The following is a 15,445-nucleotide window of genomic DNA, read 5'->3' on the forward strand; positions in this document are numbered from 1 at the left end:
GACACTCATCCCTCTTTATGCATTTCCAAATCCCGCGGGATTACCCATCATACCCCCCCAACCTTTCCATCTGTCCTGACATATTTAACCCCTGCTAGTAGCCATGAGAACCATAACACACCCACAAACACAGAACACAATACCGGGTCGTTACAATATGTATATGAATGTATAGTTAAAGTGACTGTGCATATATGATAAACAGAGAGTAGCAGCAGCGTAAAAGAGGGATTGGGGGGGGGGGGGGGGGGGGGGCACACGATGCAAATAGTCCGGGTAGCCATTTGATTACCTGTTCAGGAGTCTTATGGCTTCGGGGTGAAAACTGTTGAGAATACTTTTTGTCCTAGACTTGGCACTCCGGTACAGCTTGCCATGCGGTAGTAGAGAGAACAGTCTATGACTGGGGTGGAAGTCAAAGTCTATGACTGGTGTAGAAGTCCTGGATGGCTTGCAGCTTAGCCCCAGTGATGTACTGGGCCGTACGCACTACCCTCTGTAGTGCCTTGCGGTCGGAGGACGAGCAATAGCCGTACCAGGCAGTGATGCAACCAGTCAGGATGCTCTCGATGTTGCAGCTGTAGAACCTTTTGAGCATCTCAGGACCCATGCCAAATCTTTTTAGTTTCCTGAGGGGGAATAGGCTTTGTCATGCCCTCTTCATGACCTTCTTAGTGTGTTTGGACCATTCTAGTTTGTTGGTGATGTGGACACCAAGGAACTTGAAGCTCTCAACCTGCTCCACTACAGCCCCATCGATGATAATGGGGGCGTACTCGGTCCTCCTTTTCCTGTAGTCCACAATCATCTCCTTAGTCTTGGTTACGTTGAGGGAGAGGTTGTTATTCTGGCACCACCCAGCCTGGTCTCTGACCTCCTCCCTATAGGTTGTCTCGCCGTTGTCGGTGATCAGGCCTACCACTGTTGTGTTGTCTGCAAACTTAATGATGGTGTTGGAGTTGTGCCTGGCCATGCAATCGTGGGTGAACAGGGAGTACAGGAGGGGACTGAGCACGCACCCCTGGGGGCTCCAGTGTTGAGGATCAGCGTGGCAGATGTGTTGCTACCTACCCTCACCACCTGCGGGCGGCTCGTCAGGAAGTCCAGGATCCAGTTACAGAGGGAGGTGTTTAGTCCCAGGACCCTTAGCTTGTGATGAGTTAGCTTAGTGATGAGCTTTGAGGGTACTATGGTGTTGAACGCTGAGCTGTAGTCAATGAATAGCATTCTCACATAAGTGTTCCTTTTGTCCAGGTGGGAAAGGGCAGTGTGGAGTGCAATAGAGATTGCATCATTTGTGGATCTGTCTGGGCGGTATGCAAATTGGAGTGGGTCTAGGGTTTCTGGGATAATGGTGTTGATGTGAGCCATTACCAGCCTTTCAAAGCACTTCATGGCTACGGACGTGAGTGCTACGGGTCTGTAGTCATTTAGGCAGGTTGCCTTTGTGTTCTTGGGCACAGGGACCATGGTGGTCTGCTTGAAACATGTTGGTATTACAGACTCAATCAGGAACATGTTGAACATGTCAGTGAAGACACCTGCCAGTTGGTCAGCACATGCCCGGAGCACACGTCCTGGTAATCCATCTGGCCCCGCAGCCTTGTGTATGTTGACCTGTTTAAAGGTCTTACTCACGTCGGCTACGGAGAGCATGATCACACAGTCGTCTGGAACAGTTGATGCTCTCATGCATGCCTCAGTGTTGCTTGCCTCGAAGCGAGCATAGAAGTGATTTAGCTCGTCTGGTAGGCTCTTGACACTGGGCAGTTCGCGGCTGTGCTTCCCTTTGTAGTCTGTAATAGTTTGCAAGCCCTGCCACATAAGATGAGCGTCGGAGCTGGTGTAGTATGATTCAATCTTAGCCCTGTATTGACACTTTGCCTGTTTGATGGTTCGTCGCAGGGCATAGCAGGATTTCTTGTAGGCTTCTGGGTTAGAGTCTCTCACCTTGAGCGGCAGCTCTGCCCTTTAGCTCAGTGCGAATGTTGCCTGTAATCCATGGCTTCTGGTTGGGGTATGTACGTACAGTCACTGTGAGGACGACGTCCTCGATGCACTTATTGATAAGGCCAGTGACTGATGTGGTGTACTCCTCAATGCCATCGGAAGAATCCCGGAACATGTTCCAGTCTGTGATAGCAAAACAGTCCTGTAGTTTAGCATCTGCTTCACCTGACCACTTTTTTATAGACCGAGTCACTGGTGCTTTGTACACGTGTGTGGAGTACAGGTGATCTAGAATTTTTTCCCCTCTGGTTGCACATTTAACATGTTGATAGAAATTTGGTAGAACTGATTTAAGTTTCCCTGCATTAAAGTCTCCGGGCACTAGGAGCGCCGCCTCTGGGTGAGTGGTTTCCTGTTTGCTTATTTCCTTATACAGCTGACTGAGTGCGGTCTTAGTACCAGCATCTGTCTGTGGTGGTAAATAAACAGCCACGAAAAGCATAGCTGAAAACTCTCTTGGCAAGTAGTGTGGCCTGCGATTTATCACAATATACTCTACTTCAGACGAGCAAAATCTAGAGACTTCCTCAGATTTCGTGCACCAGCTGTTGTTTACAAATATGCACAGACCGCCCTCCCTCGTCTTACCGGAGTGTGCTGTTCTATCTTGCCAGTGCAGCGTATGTCCCACTAGGTGAATATCCATGTCGTCATTCAGCCACGATTCCGTGAAACATAGGATATTACAGTTTTTGATGTCTCGTTGGAAGGATATTCGTGATCGTACCTCGTCTAATTTATTGTCCAATGATTGCACGTTGGCGAGTAATATTGACAGTCATGGCAGCTTTCCCACTCGCCTTCTGCGGGTCCTCACGAGGCATCCCGCTCTGTGTCCCCTGTGCCTGCGTTTCTTCCTCTTGCAAATAACGGGGATGTTGGCCCTGTCGGGTGTTTGGAGAATGTCCTGTGCATCTTGCTTGTTGAAGAAAAAATCTTAGTCTAATCCGAGGTGAGTGATCGCTGTCCTGATATCCAGAAGCTCTTTTTTGCCGTAAAATACAGTTGCAGAAATATTATGTACAAAATAAGTTACAAATAACGAGAGAAAAAAACACATAATAGCACTTGGTTGGGCACCTGTAAAACTGCTGCCATTTCTTCCGGTGCCATTTTTTTCATGTAGACCTTCTTTGCAAAATAGTTTTAATCAGTTATTTGGTGACATGTGATTATATTTAATATAGTTTTTATCTAAAAAGGATAACTTTTTTAGATGTTTTACAATTTACACTTTTACGAAATTCACTGAGGAGGATGGTCAACCCCTTCCTCCTCTGAGGAGCCTCCACTGTTGCCCTCTGAATGTCAGTGCAGCTGAGGTCTCTCTCAGTGTGTGGGGAGAATTGTTAACAAAAAACTTATTCCACAGACAGATGATGGCAAACACTACCTCTACACCTTATGAACTTCCTCTGTAAAATGTAATTGGGGACATTTTTATAGCACATTAGCATTTTGAGAATCCGTTATCCATCGTCTTTGGATTAATGAGGAACAGTTACGCGGGAATTAGCCTCATAATCTTCCCCCACCATTTGCTGCATATGGTGGCTTTCAGGCTATCGCAAAGAGTCCAGACATCGACATCGACATTTTGAATGTAATTTGAAATTGTGTGGTGAAAGTTACACTGTACTTGTCTTTAATGAACACTCCACCAACAGGCACTACAGAGGGCATACATCTTACACGGGATCAAACAGCAAGAGGAGTCGATTGGATAGGACAAAGAAATTAAGTCGTTCACAAAAAATTGCACCCTCATAGGCAAGCAGGGGATTAGTGTTAACTGCATAATAACTAGTAAACAACAGCAGTTAGAGGAGATTAACCAAAGGACTATGGGAATACAACACAAGAAAATATACTGGCATTCAAATAAAACAATACAATTACTTGTAGAATTATTAACTTAACTATGTTAATTGCCATATTGAATGACACTGTGCTTTGTGACATTATTGTTTTTTTCTATTCATGCACTTGAGTATGTGGATTTATGACTGTTATACTTGTTTAAATGGCTGGTGTAATTTGTACTCTTATTCAATTGGTCCTTACTTTAGGGTATTTTCCCAAATCTGCCTCATGTTAACTTTAGCAACATGGTTTTGGAATTGAAAGTGACTGACTTGGTGCACACAGGACCAAGCAGTTGACTCCTGTACATATTGGGTGATTTCACACAACTCAGTTGAAGTGTAGTACACTTCACCAATGTCGAATATATAAATGCTCCGCACATCTGCATGCTCAAGTTTGATCCTTGCATTCAAGACCTATGATATATCATGTCATCTTATCTGTAGTACCATCATTGTCCTCAGGATGGCAGTCTTGATGTATCAAACTTCAGGCTACAGTGGTCGATTAGACTCCATAAAGAAGACAGAAGAAAGTGCAATCACAGTTTTAGTGATACAGATGATTTAATCCATTTCAATGAGCCCTGGTTCAGGTGAATGCCAGGCCTTTGTAGGGTAAAATAGAGCATGGTGATTAAGTTACCACTGAGAGAATGACTTATCTCATTACTCCATCCATTTAAACAGGCAGCTCCCACTGAGTTCTAATTAGAATGTTCCAGCATCATTTAAATCCCCCTGCCTTCTCTAATCTACTATAGGACAACACATTAACCCAGACCTCACTGATGAACTAATGTGTTTAATTTGAATAATTCCAGATTTGGTTGAGAGGGATAATAGTGCCACTAAAAACATTCACTTGTGTTTCTGGAAGTCATCTTTAAACTTGAAAAACAGAAGGAACTATGACAAGAATCCGGTTTGTGCCAAAATTCCACAAATAGGTTCCCAGCATTTTGAAAGCATGGCTCATTAGTAATGTTGGCACTGGATTGTTCTTGACCTTTTTTGGCAGGGACAGCCCTGGGTAGATGCTTTGTGCCACCGTACAGTTTTGAAGTGGCAGGTGTGAAACCAAGCTTATTACGCCAGGACTGGAGCAGGTACTCGTTCTATTTGGATGGCTCTTCCAGTCCAGAGAGTGAGCTAAGAAGCGTGCTGAAGTGTAATACACTACATACCGGTAAGCATGAAACATGGGTAAAAACCAGCTGGAGAGAGACGAGACAAGTAGAATGTACAGTATATTGATCTTGCCAATGTTATGTCTTTCAAAATACCCTGGCATGTGTCCACCATTATGTTAAAGGTGTATTTTAGCCAATTATTGCCTGTTTCTCCATATCTCTTGTGTATGGTGATTACCATAAAAATTTAAATGACAGTACATTCTCACACTTTTTAGGATGGTTTATGAGGTTTCTTTTAAGCCCAAATTAAGAGTTCTGAGGAGTGATATAAAAGGTTAGGTCACTCTTTTTGCTAAGATGGTCATGCACTGCCCCATCTGCCTCGCTCTTGGGTAATGCTATAACAAAAGAAAAATACTGAGTCCATCAGTGCCTGTTCTTTAGCCTGAAGTGGACAATGACTTTCAGCTTATTGAGGACAAGGTTGCTTCTCTAAAGATGGATTCCTGAATCATTTAATGTCCTTGTAAATCACTCAATACATGAAAATATCATGATGTAATAAAACTAAACAAATATCAGCTGGTTTACTACCGCCTTTAAGGATGTTAAATTACCACTTATGTTATGAATGATAAAATTGAAATATATGTCATATGTAGGCCTACTGTAAATTAAGAAGTGCCCAAATTGTGGCATTATGGGTATTAATATGATTAGGAAACTGTTATCAGCTCACTCTGACGGAATTGAAACGACCAGCTATCATTATAATTCACAGCACAAAGCCACCTCAGGCTAAGCATCTAACCTGACGATTAACTTGCCCAGCAGGTAACTGCTGTAAGAGGTGCTCAGCGTGGCCGTTGGAAATCAATTCATTATGTGTGTAGGGAATTTAATTAAGAAGGTGTTTATAGGTTGGCACAGACCCAATGGCCATCATCATCTTCTTTATATATATTTAAAAATGTAATGAAGGTTTGGTACAGAGTCTCGGGCTAGTTTTAACGGTGAACTGCACATATTAGCAAATCAATTACCTGGCTAAAGAGTTATTATGTGAACACAGAGGTCACTAAAATTACTGAGATCAATTTATAATTTAAAACACCTATATATTCAACCTCCCCCACAGAAAAATGTGTTCATTGCCAAGCTTCTGCAATGAACGATCCAATGGAACACTGTAGGCTTATTATTCTTGCGAAATGATTTTAATGAGTGAAAAATATAATTAGGCTAGTCCCTTCTCAATTTAGTGTCCCTACTTTGGCTTGATCATTATGAAGTCATCACTGTATCTACATCACCACAGTATAATAAATGTGTAACTGTGTAACATATTCAACAACAGTTGTATTAATCTCTGCTCTCAGGCATACATAGCATGTAAGGTCAGGGAAGAATAACTGGTGGTTTAGTGATACGAAGCATCTGAACACTGCACCTCATTGTGTCTGCTAGATGACAGAGATGAGACGAATGTTCATAAATGACTCTTGGCAGATTGTTAGCATTCATGGCAGAAATGCTCGACAAGTTCTTCAGCGGTAATTAATGTCTGCTGGCATTTGAATCTTCATTTTCCACTAATGATATGCGTGGTATTAATTAAGTGATTAGCATAACAACCATTGGACAATGTCCTGGGGGAAGAGCAGGGGGGCTGCTTTTTCTTTCTGTGAGCCATGTGCTCATTAATGAATCCTTTCAGCTAACTCCAATAACCTTAACAAACTTTCCTCCACAAACATTTTTGTCATTAATATTGGCCAATTCATTAATATTCTCTTTCCATGAATCCGGAGGCAAATTTGATGTACCTCACTCATCCACCTTGAAGCAACACTCAAGCACATAATTGCAAAACAACACAGTTTGGCCTCGAATTACTGATGTTATTGATAAAAAATGCATTTGAATGAAAGTAAAGTTTTTCAAGCATCAATGAAGATGGAATTTTGTTTATCATTAGTGTATGTGTGCAGGGTCAGAATTAAGAGGATGATTCAATCCATGTACGTTCAAGGCAAGGGGAAATGACTCAATGCCCATTCATATTTAACAAATGTTCAAATATAGATATCAACAGCAGGAGCAAGAATTAGGTAGTTACAGTGGGGGAAGGGGAGTGTATTTATCCATATTTACTATGTAGACTAATATGCCACAAGGATCAACATTCTGAGAGGAGCAGGGCTATAGAATAGTTTGACTCCTCTACAGGGAACTGAGAAAGAGATAATCGGCATTTGCTCCCCTCTGCTGTGCACAACAGGACTGTCCCAGAGCTCCACTAAGGAGGCATGGCACCCCAGTAACCACCACAGCCCACGGCTCTGCTTTTTCTCGCTGCTCTGAGAGGGAGGGATCCTCCTGATACTGGGAGGCAATTAGCTCGAAGTTTGTGCAGCAGAGCTTTTGCATAAACTTGACTTTGAAACAGTGAAGAAAACTTTCTCCCTGATCCCACTGTGTAGTGTCTGTGAGTAAGATGCAAGACAAGAAAGTCACTATGACCATGGCTTTGATAGCCTGAGGTCAGAGCTTACTCTAGTGGCTATGATGTGAAATGTCCTGAAACATACTGTCAATATGAAGGCCAAACCTACCATCAAACTTGATATAACATAACAGTATGGTGGTGTTAAACGCTCCCTGACGTTGAGCTCTTTGTCAGTCTCTGCTCCAAGGACACAGAGGAGAATCACTCCATTCTCCTAGCCGTCGCCCCATTTGCAAGGCAGCGGTCGGCCTTCTCTGCGCCACAGAGTGGCCAGGGGAGTTACACATCATTGAAGGGAGGAGCAGGACTAGGATTGCCTTGAGGTGGTGGGCAGATCTCTCGTGAGCCAATTTAGAGTGACCTTGAGTTGTCCCCTGCGTTTGGAAGTCCTGATAAGTGTCCCCTCAATCTTGGGGCTTTGTCACACCCCTGTGCATGTGGTCCTGCAGCGATGAGAAGGAAGTGAACCCGAACAACTCTGACCGTCAGGGATTTACCTTGACTTCACTGAAACGCAGAGCCAGAGACACAGATAAGAACAGATCTGATTCCTTTCCCTGAAAATGTTCAGTACTTTGTTGAGGGAAAATGGATTGTAGAACACATACTGCCTAGCACACAGTTACAGTAGGAATTCGCTTTGTTTTGATGAAAGGTCAAACATTTGATCAACTTAGGATCAGAAGTGTACTGTGTGTTTACATTCATTAGCTACTACTAAGGTGATTAGAGAGACTCCAAGAAGTGGTGGATGAAAAACCCTCAGAATTATCTTTGAGTAATCCATAGAATGGAACTCTCCTGTCTACGTCAATTTGATTGATTTTTGAAAAGGCGTTTCACAGTATAGACCGAGAGATGCTTTGGAAACTTATGGCACACTATGGAATCCCACCCAAATTCAGGATATCATTAAGCACACCTATCAAGGAACGCAGTGTCAAGTCCTTCATGAGGGAAGTCCATCAGAAAAGTTCCAAGTCCTTACCGGGGTTCGGCAGGGCTGCCTGCTCTGTTCCTTCCTCTTCCACTTTTGTGTCGACTGGATCTCTAAACAAACAGACAACAATAACCGAACCTGTATTCAGAGGAACCTGACCGAGCAGCTAGAGGATCTCTGCTGATGATTTGGCACTATTAGCACACACTCACCAGCAGATACAACACGACTCTCATACTGTAGAAACAATAGCAGCTATGCTTGGACTTAAGATCAACCCCCTGAAAATGAAAGTCGTGAGGATCAACAATAAAGACAATGCACCAATAACCATGGAAACAACCACCTAGAGGAGGTACTGTAGTCAGATTCTCCTACCTAGGTAGTGTGATAACTGTGGATGGAGGAAGATGTGAAATAAATAATTGGTAAAGCAAGAATAGCATTCAACACTCTACATTTTTTTATTTTTTTATTTATTTCACATTTATTTAACTAGGCAAGTCAGTTAAGACCAAATTATTATTTACAATGACGGCCTACCAAAAGGCAAAAGGCAAAAGGCCTTCTGCAGAGACGGGCTGGGATTAAAAAGGTATATTAAAAAAAGATATAAATATAGGACAAAACACACATCATGACAAGATAGACAACACTACACAAAGAGAGACCTAAGACAACAACATAGCAATGCAGCAACACATGACAACACAGAATTGTAGAAACACAACATGACAACAATATGGTAGCAACACAACATGGTAGCAGCACAACATATGGTACAAACATTATTGGGCACAGACAACATCACAAAGGGCAAGAAAGTAGAAACAACAATACATCACACAAAGCAGCCAGTAAGAGTGTCCATGATTGAGTCTTTGAATGAAGAGATTGAGATAAAACTGTCCAGTTTGAGTGTTTGTTGCAGCTCGTTCCAGTCACTAGCTGCAGCGAACTGAAAAGAGGAGCGACCCAGGGATGTGTGTGCTTTGGGGACCTTTAACAGAATGTGACTGGCAGAACGAGTGTTGTATGTGGAGGATGAGGGCTTCAGTAGATATCTCAGATTGGGGGTAGTGAGGCCTAAGAGGGTTTTATAAATAAACATCAACCAGTGGGTCTTGCGACGGGTATACAGAGATGACCAGATTACAGAGGAGTATAGAGTGCAGTGATGTGTCCTATAAGGAGCATTGGTGGCAAATCTGATGGCCGAATGGTAAAGAACATCAAGCCACTCGAGAGCACCCTTACCTACCGATCTATAAATTATGTCTCCGTAATCTAGCATGGGTAGGATGGTCATCTAAATCAGGGTTATTTTGGCAGCTGGGGTAAAAGAGTAGAGATTACGATTGAGGAAACCAAGTCTACATTTAGCTTTAGCCTGCAGCTTTGATATGTGCTGAGAGAAGGACAGTGTAATGTCTATCCATACTCCCAAGTACTTGTATGAGGTGACTACCTCAAGCTCTAAATTCTCAAAAGTAGTAATCACACCTGTGGGGAGAGGGGCATTCTTCTTACCAAACCACATGACCTTTGTTTTGGAGGTGTTCAGAACAGGGATAAGGGTAGGGAAAGCTTGTTGGACACTAAGAAGCCTTTGTTGTAGAGTATTTAACACAAAATCCTGGGAGGGGCCAGCTGAGTATAAGACTGTATCATCAGCATATAAATGGATGAGAGAGCTTCCTACTGCCTGAGCTATGTTGTTGATGTAAATTGAGAAGAGCGTGGGGCCTAGGATTGAGCCTTGGGGTACTCCCTTGGTGACAGGCAGTGGCTGAGACAGAAGATTTTCTGACTTTATACACTGCACTCTTTGAGAAAGGTAGTTAGCAAGCCATGCCAAAGACCCCTCAGAGACACCAATACACCTTAGCTGGCCCACAATAATGGAATGGTTTACCGTATCAAAAGCTTTGGCCAAGTCAATAAAAATAGCAGCACAACATTGCTTAGACTCAAGGGCAATGGTGACATCATTGAGGACCTTTAAGGTTGCAGTGACACATCCATAACCTGAGTAGAAACCAGATTGCATACCAGAGAGAATACTATAGACATCAAGAAAGCCAGTCAGTTGATTATTGACAAGTTTTTCCAACACTTTTGATGAACAGGGCAAAATAGAAATAGGCCTATAACAGTTAGGATCAGCTTGATCTCCCCCTTTAAATAAAGGACGAACCGTGGCAAGCAAGCAAGCAATGGGAACCTCCCCATAAAGGAGAGACAGGTTAAAAGGGTTGGAGATAGGCTTGGCGATGATAGGGGCAGCAACCCTAAAGAAGAAAGGGTCTAAACCATTTGACCCAGATGTTTTTGGGGGGTCAAGTTTCAGGAGCTCCTTAAGCACCTCGGTCTCAGTGACTGCCTGCAGGGAGAAACTTTGTAGCAGGGCTTGGGGAAAAGAGGGAGAAGCATCCGGATGGTCGCATTAGAAGGGGTGGGAGATGAAGAAATGTTGGACGGCCAAGGAGGCATTGCTGAGTCAAATAGGAATCCTGACTTAATGAAGTGGTGATTAAAGAGCTCAGTCATGTGTTTCTTGTCAGCAACAAACACATCATCAACTTTATGGGACATGGGCAACTGTGAGGAGGAGGGTTTATTCTCCAGGTCTTTATTAACTGTTTTCCAGAACTTCTAGGGGTTAGACTCACAGAGAGAGAACTGCTCCTTAAAGTAACTAACTTTGACCTTCCGGATAGCCTGAATGCACTTATTTACCATTTGCCTGAACGAGAGCCAGTCAGCCTGAGTATGTGTGTGCCGAGCCTTCACTAAATGCAATTCTAGAGGTGGATTAACTCTGCAAGATCACGGTCAAACCAGGGGCTGAACCTGTTTTTGATTCTCATTTTCTTTATGGGGGCGTGTTTGTTAACAATACCACTGAAAATATCAAAAAGAAGGTCCAAGCATCTTTGGCAGAGGTGATCAAGCTGATTCTATACCATTTTAAAGAGGCCAGTTCATGAAGGAAGGCTTGCTAATTAAAGTTTTTTAGCAAGCATCTATGACAAATCAGGACAGGTTGTTTCATTGAGCAGCCATTACGAACACAGGCTGTAAAACAGTGACCACTAAGTTCATTACAGAAAACACCAGACTGATAACTATCAGGATTATTTGTGAGGATAACATCAAGAAGAGTAGCCTTTCTGGGTGTTTTGAGTCATACCTTGTGGGATTAGTAATAATCTGAGAAAGATTTAGGGAGTCCAATTGCTTTAGGACTTGGTCAGGTGGTTTAAGCATGTCCCAGGTTAGGTCACCTAGCAGAAGAAATTCAGACTTAGTGTAAGAGGCCATGAGAGAGCTTAGGGCATACAGGCCGGTGCTGATGGAGGACAATAGCACCCAGCAACAGTCAACAAAGAGCTATTTGAAAGTTTCATACATAAAACCAGCAAATCAAATTGTTTGGGGACAGACTTGGTGGAGACAACCGAGCACTGAAGGTGATCCTTGGTAAAGATTGCCACTCCCCCACCTTTGGAAGATCTGTCTTGCTGAAAAACGTTGTAACCAGAAAGGTTAACATCAGTATTCAAACACTCTTCCTTAACCACGTTTCAGTAATGACCAACACATCTGGATTGGAGCTGTGAACCCACACTTTCAATTAATCCATTTTAGGTAATACGCTTCTAGTGTTAATGTGGAGAAAACCCAGGCTTTTACGAGAGCAGAAATCAGTGAAACAGAAATCAGACCACAAGTCAGAATTGGGTCTAGCAACAATAGATGGGCCAGGATATACATGCACATTTCCAGTTATTATCATCAGTAATACAATCAGGGCACGGCATAGAACAGGGAGAGCTCTGCAGTGCTGATTTATGACATCTGAATGTGCATCAGATGGCAACAAGATCATATTGTACAACAATTTCGGGGGGCGGGGGGGGGGAGACAACCAGGGCAGACGGTGAACAAATTGTCAGGTGGAATCCAAGGAGCAGTGCAGCAGGCAACAGGAGTACAGTAGGTGTTACACCCACTTGGGATAAGCTTGCATTTGTGGAGGCAGATTTCTTGTAGAAAATGCCAGTGGATGGCCCTGAACAGCAGGAGGGGGCTTCAAGGCCTCTGGATTTGGGTGGGGTAGCCTGCCATTTGTTGGGCTCAAAGGCTTCGGCACATCTCACTTCACACGTCAGTGCTAATTTAAGTTGTATCTGTTTGTCCTAGCAAGCTTGGTAGCCTTAGCATTCAGTCTTTATAAAATATATCATTGTAATGTATTTTTCTTCTTGGTTTTTTAAAGTAAAAAAGTCACTCAGTTCCAGGTTGGATGGTGATTTGTTTGTTTGTTTGCCAGAGCATTTGATGTATAGCTTGGGAATACTAATCCTTGGGTGTAGGAAGCATTCCAGGTAATTCCGTCCAAAATCAGGTTGTAGGTTGGGAGTTTTGATTTGGAGTGAAGGTTATATTGTTTAGGGTAGCATCCTGTATATGTCCCTGCCAAAGAAATCGAAGTTTGTCTAACTCTAAATCTATCTATTTTTTTTAAACATGCTAAAAAATGTGGGAGCTCATCTGCTCGTGACCTCCATCTCTCTATCTCTCTCTCTTGAATCTAAGTAAGATGTGGAAAACCAAAAACATCTAACTTTTAACAAAATGGAAAATCTTCAACTCAAATGTGAAATCCATTCTCCTGTAGGGATCTGAAACATGGAGAACCACCACTAACACACTGAACAAATTACAACAACCACTGTCTCAGACACCTTCTGGGAGTCCACTGACCAGATACCATCAGCAACATCAAGCTGTGGGAAACTACTAAACAATAACCATTAGAAGAACAACTCAAGAGGAGGGTGAAGTTGGACAGGTCACACACTCTGAAGAAACAATAATTAAATCACAAAATAGGCCCTAACATGGAACCCACAAGGCAAACGCATAAGAGGAAGACCTAGAATGGTCCGGAGACAAAGCACGGAGCAGGAGATGAAGGCTGAGGGTCTGACATGGCAACGCCTGGAGCGGAAGGCAAAAGATAGAAAGGGATGGAGGCGATTCATCGATGGCCTATGTTCCGTAAGGAACACAAAGGCCTAAGTAAGGAGATCATAAAAAACACACAAAAACAATCACAACTCTCTCTCCCATCCAACCAAACCAAACAACCATCCAATGTTTTGATCCAACGTCAAAGCAGAAAGACTTCTCACCCACATGAACTCCTCATCAACTTCTTTAGGGTGCCCCGGTCAAACGAGTCTCTAATTGCACTTTGCATGTTCGTTAACCTGCGCTGGCCCACAATCCACAGGGGGTTCATTATCCGGGAGGATGGCCCTCCACGGTACGTCTCTGACCCAGTCTTTGACCTGGCCCACGTCAACGTTGCATCTCACTCTCATTAGTAACAGCTAGGCGAGCGAGGCAGCCGAGCCACGAGCCCAGTGCTACAATACAATCCACTGTTATTGATCAGCCTTTGTATTATGCTGTGGTCGCCCCGAGGCAGTGAGCAATTAAAAAGCAAAAGCTGTGAAACCATACACACTTAGCGTGACATAATGAATGCATGCTAATTATTTCATTTGAGAGTAGGAAAGAAACTCTGTGCACTCTCAGACAGTGGTGTTGAGGAGAGAGTGAAAACAAATAAAGTACAGATGTAGGATCTTAATTTGATCACTCTTTTGTTGCTGCTAATCTTCCTGTGCTGCAGAAAATGCAGATGAGCTTAGTGATATATATTTTTTTAAATGAGGTACAGTTCATATACTGAAATCAGTTAATTGGAATACATTTATTAGGCCCTATCTGTGGATTTAACATGACTGGGCAGGGGCGCAGTCATGGGTGGGGCTGGGATGGCATAGGCCCACCCGCTTGGGAGCCAGGCCTACCTACTGGGGAGCCAGGCACAGCGATTCAGAATTCGTTTTTCTCCACTAAGGGGATTTATTACAGATTGAAATACTCCTCAGTTTCATCAGCTGTCCAGGTGGCTGGTCTCCGACTATTCCGCAGGGAAACAGGCCGGATGTGGAGGTCATGGGCTGGTGTGGTTACACGTGGTCTGTGGTTGTGAGGCCGGTTGGACGTACTGCCAAATTCTCTAAAATTAAAAAAATTTGTGCACAAATTTGTGCATTATTTCAGTTCATGAAACATGGGACTAACACTTTACATGTTGCGTTTATATTTTTATTCAGTATATATTAACAGTATTGCACTTTTCATGTAGCTTACTTTTGTCCAGCTCACCACTGATCAAGCAACATTAAGGACTAAACAGTCGAATCCTGGCGCTGCAGGATTATTTTTCTACAACAATACTGGTCAAATTAAGATCCTATATACGTATGTAATCATCATAGCATGTCTTGAAGAAAGTGAATCAAATATTTCCAGTGTAAACGATAACCATGTTATGATAAGATCAGACAGACATTCTCAAACCATAGATGAGATGAGATTCATTTTGTCTTGAAAAAGGTTCTGGCAGTAATTTTCTCAAAGTCAATAAATGTTACTATGGCGACACTTTACCTGCAGTTGTAAAGCGTCCTCACGTCTTGTCCTCAAAGCAGCACAACCTTTCACTGTAAGGACCGACGCTGGAGTAGAGAAACAAGTACTGGGAGTTGACGTTTAATAAGGAACAGACACGGAACAGCGTCAGCACACGGGTAACACAATGACATACGACAACTGATGCTGAAGCGGGGAACAGAGCGGGGGAACAGTTAGATATAGGGAAGGTAATGACAGAGGTGATTGAGTCCAGGTGAGTCCAATAATTGCTGATGCGTGTGACGGGGGAAAGCAGGTGTGCGCAATGATGGTGACAGGAGTGCGTAATGCTGGGGAGCCTGGCGCCCTCGAGGGCCAGGGGGGAAGATTGGGAGCAGGCGTGAGAGTACCCCCTCCCCTCTAGGGGCGCCACCCATTGTCCCACTTGGGCCGTCCGGCCGAGGCACGAGCGACGAACAAGCCGGCT

This window comes from Salvelinus fontinalis, chromosome 11 (assembly GCF_029448725.1).
Source record: "Salvelinus fontinalis isolate EN_2023a chromosome 11, ASM2944872v1, whole genome shotgun sequence".
Taxonomy (NCBI): domain Eukaryota; kingdom Metazoa; phylum Chordata; class Actinopteri; order Salmoniformes; family Salmonidae; genus Salvelinus; species Salvelinus fontinalis.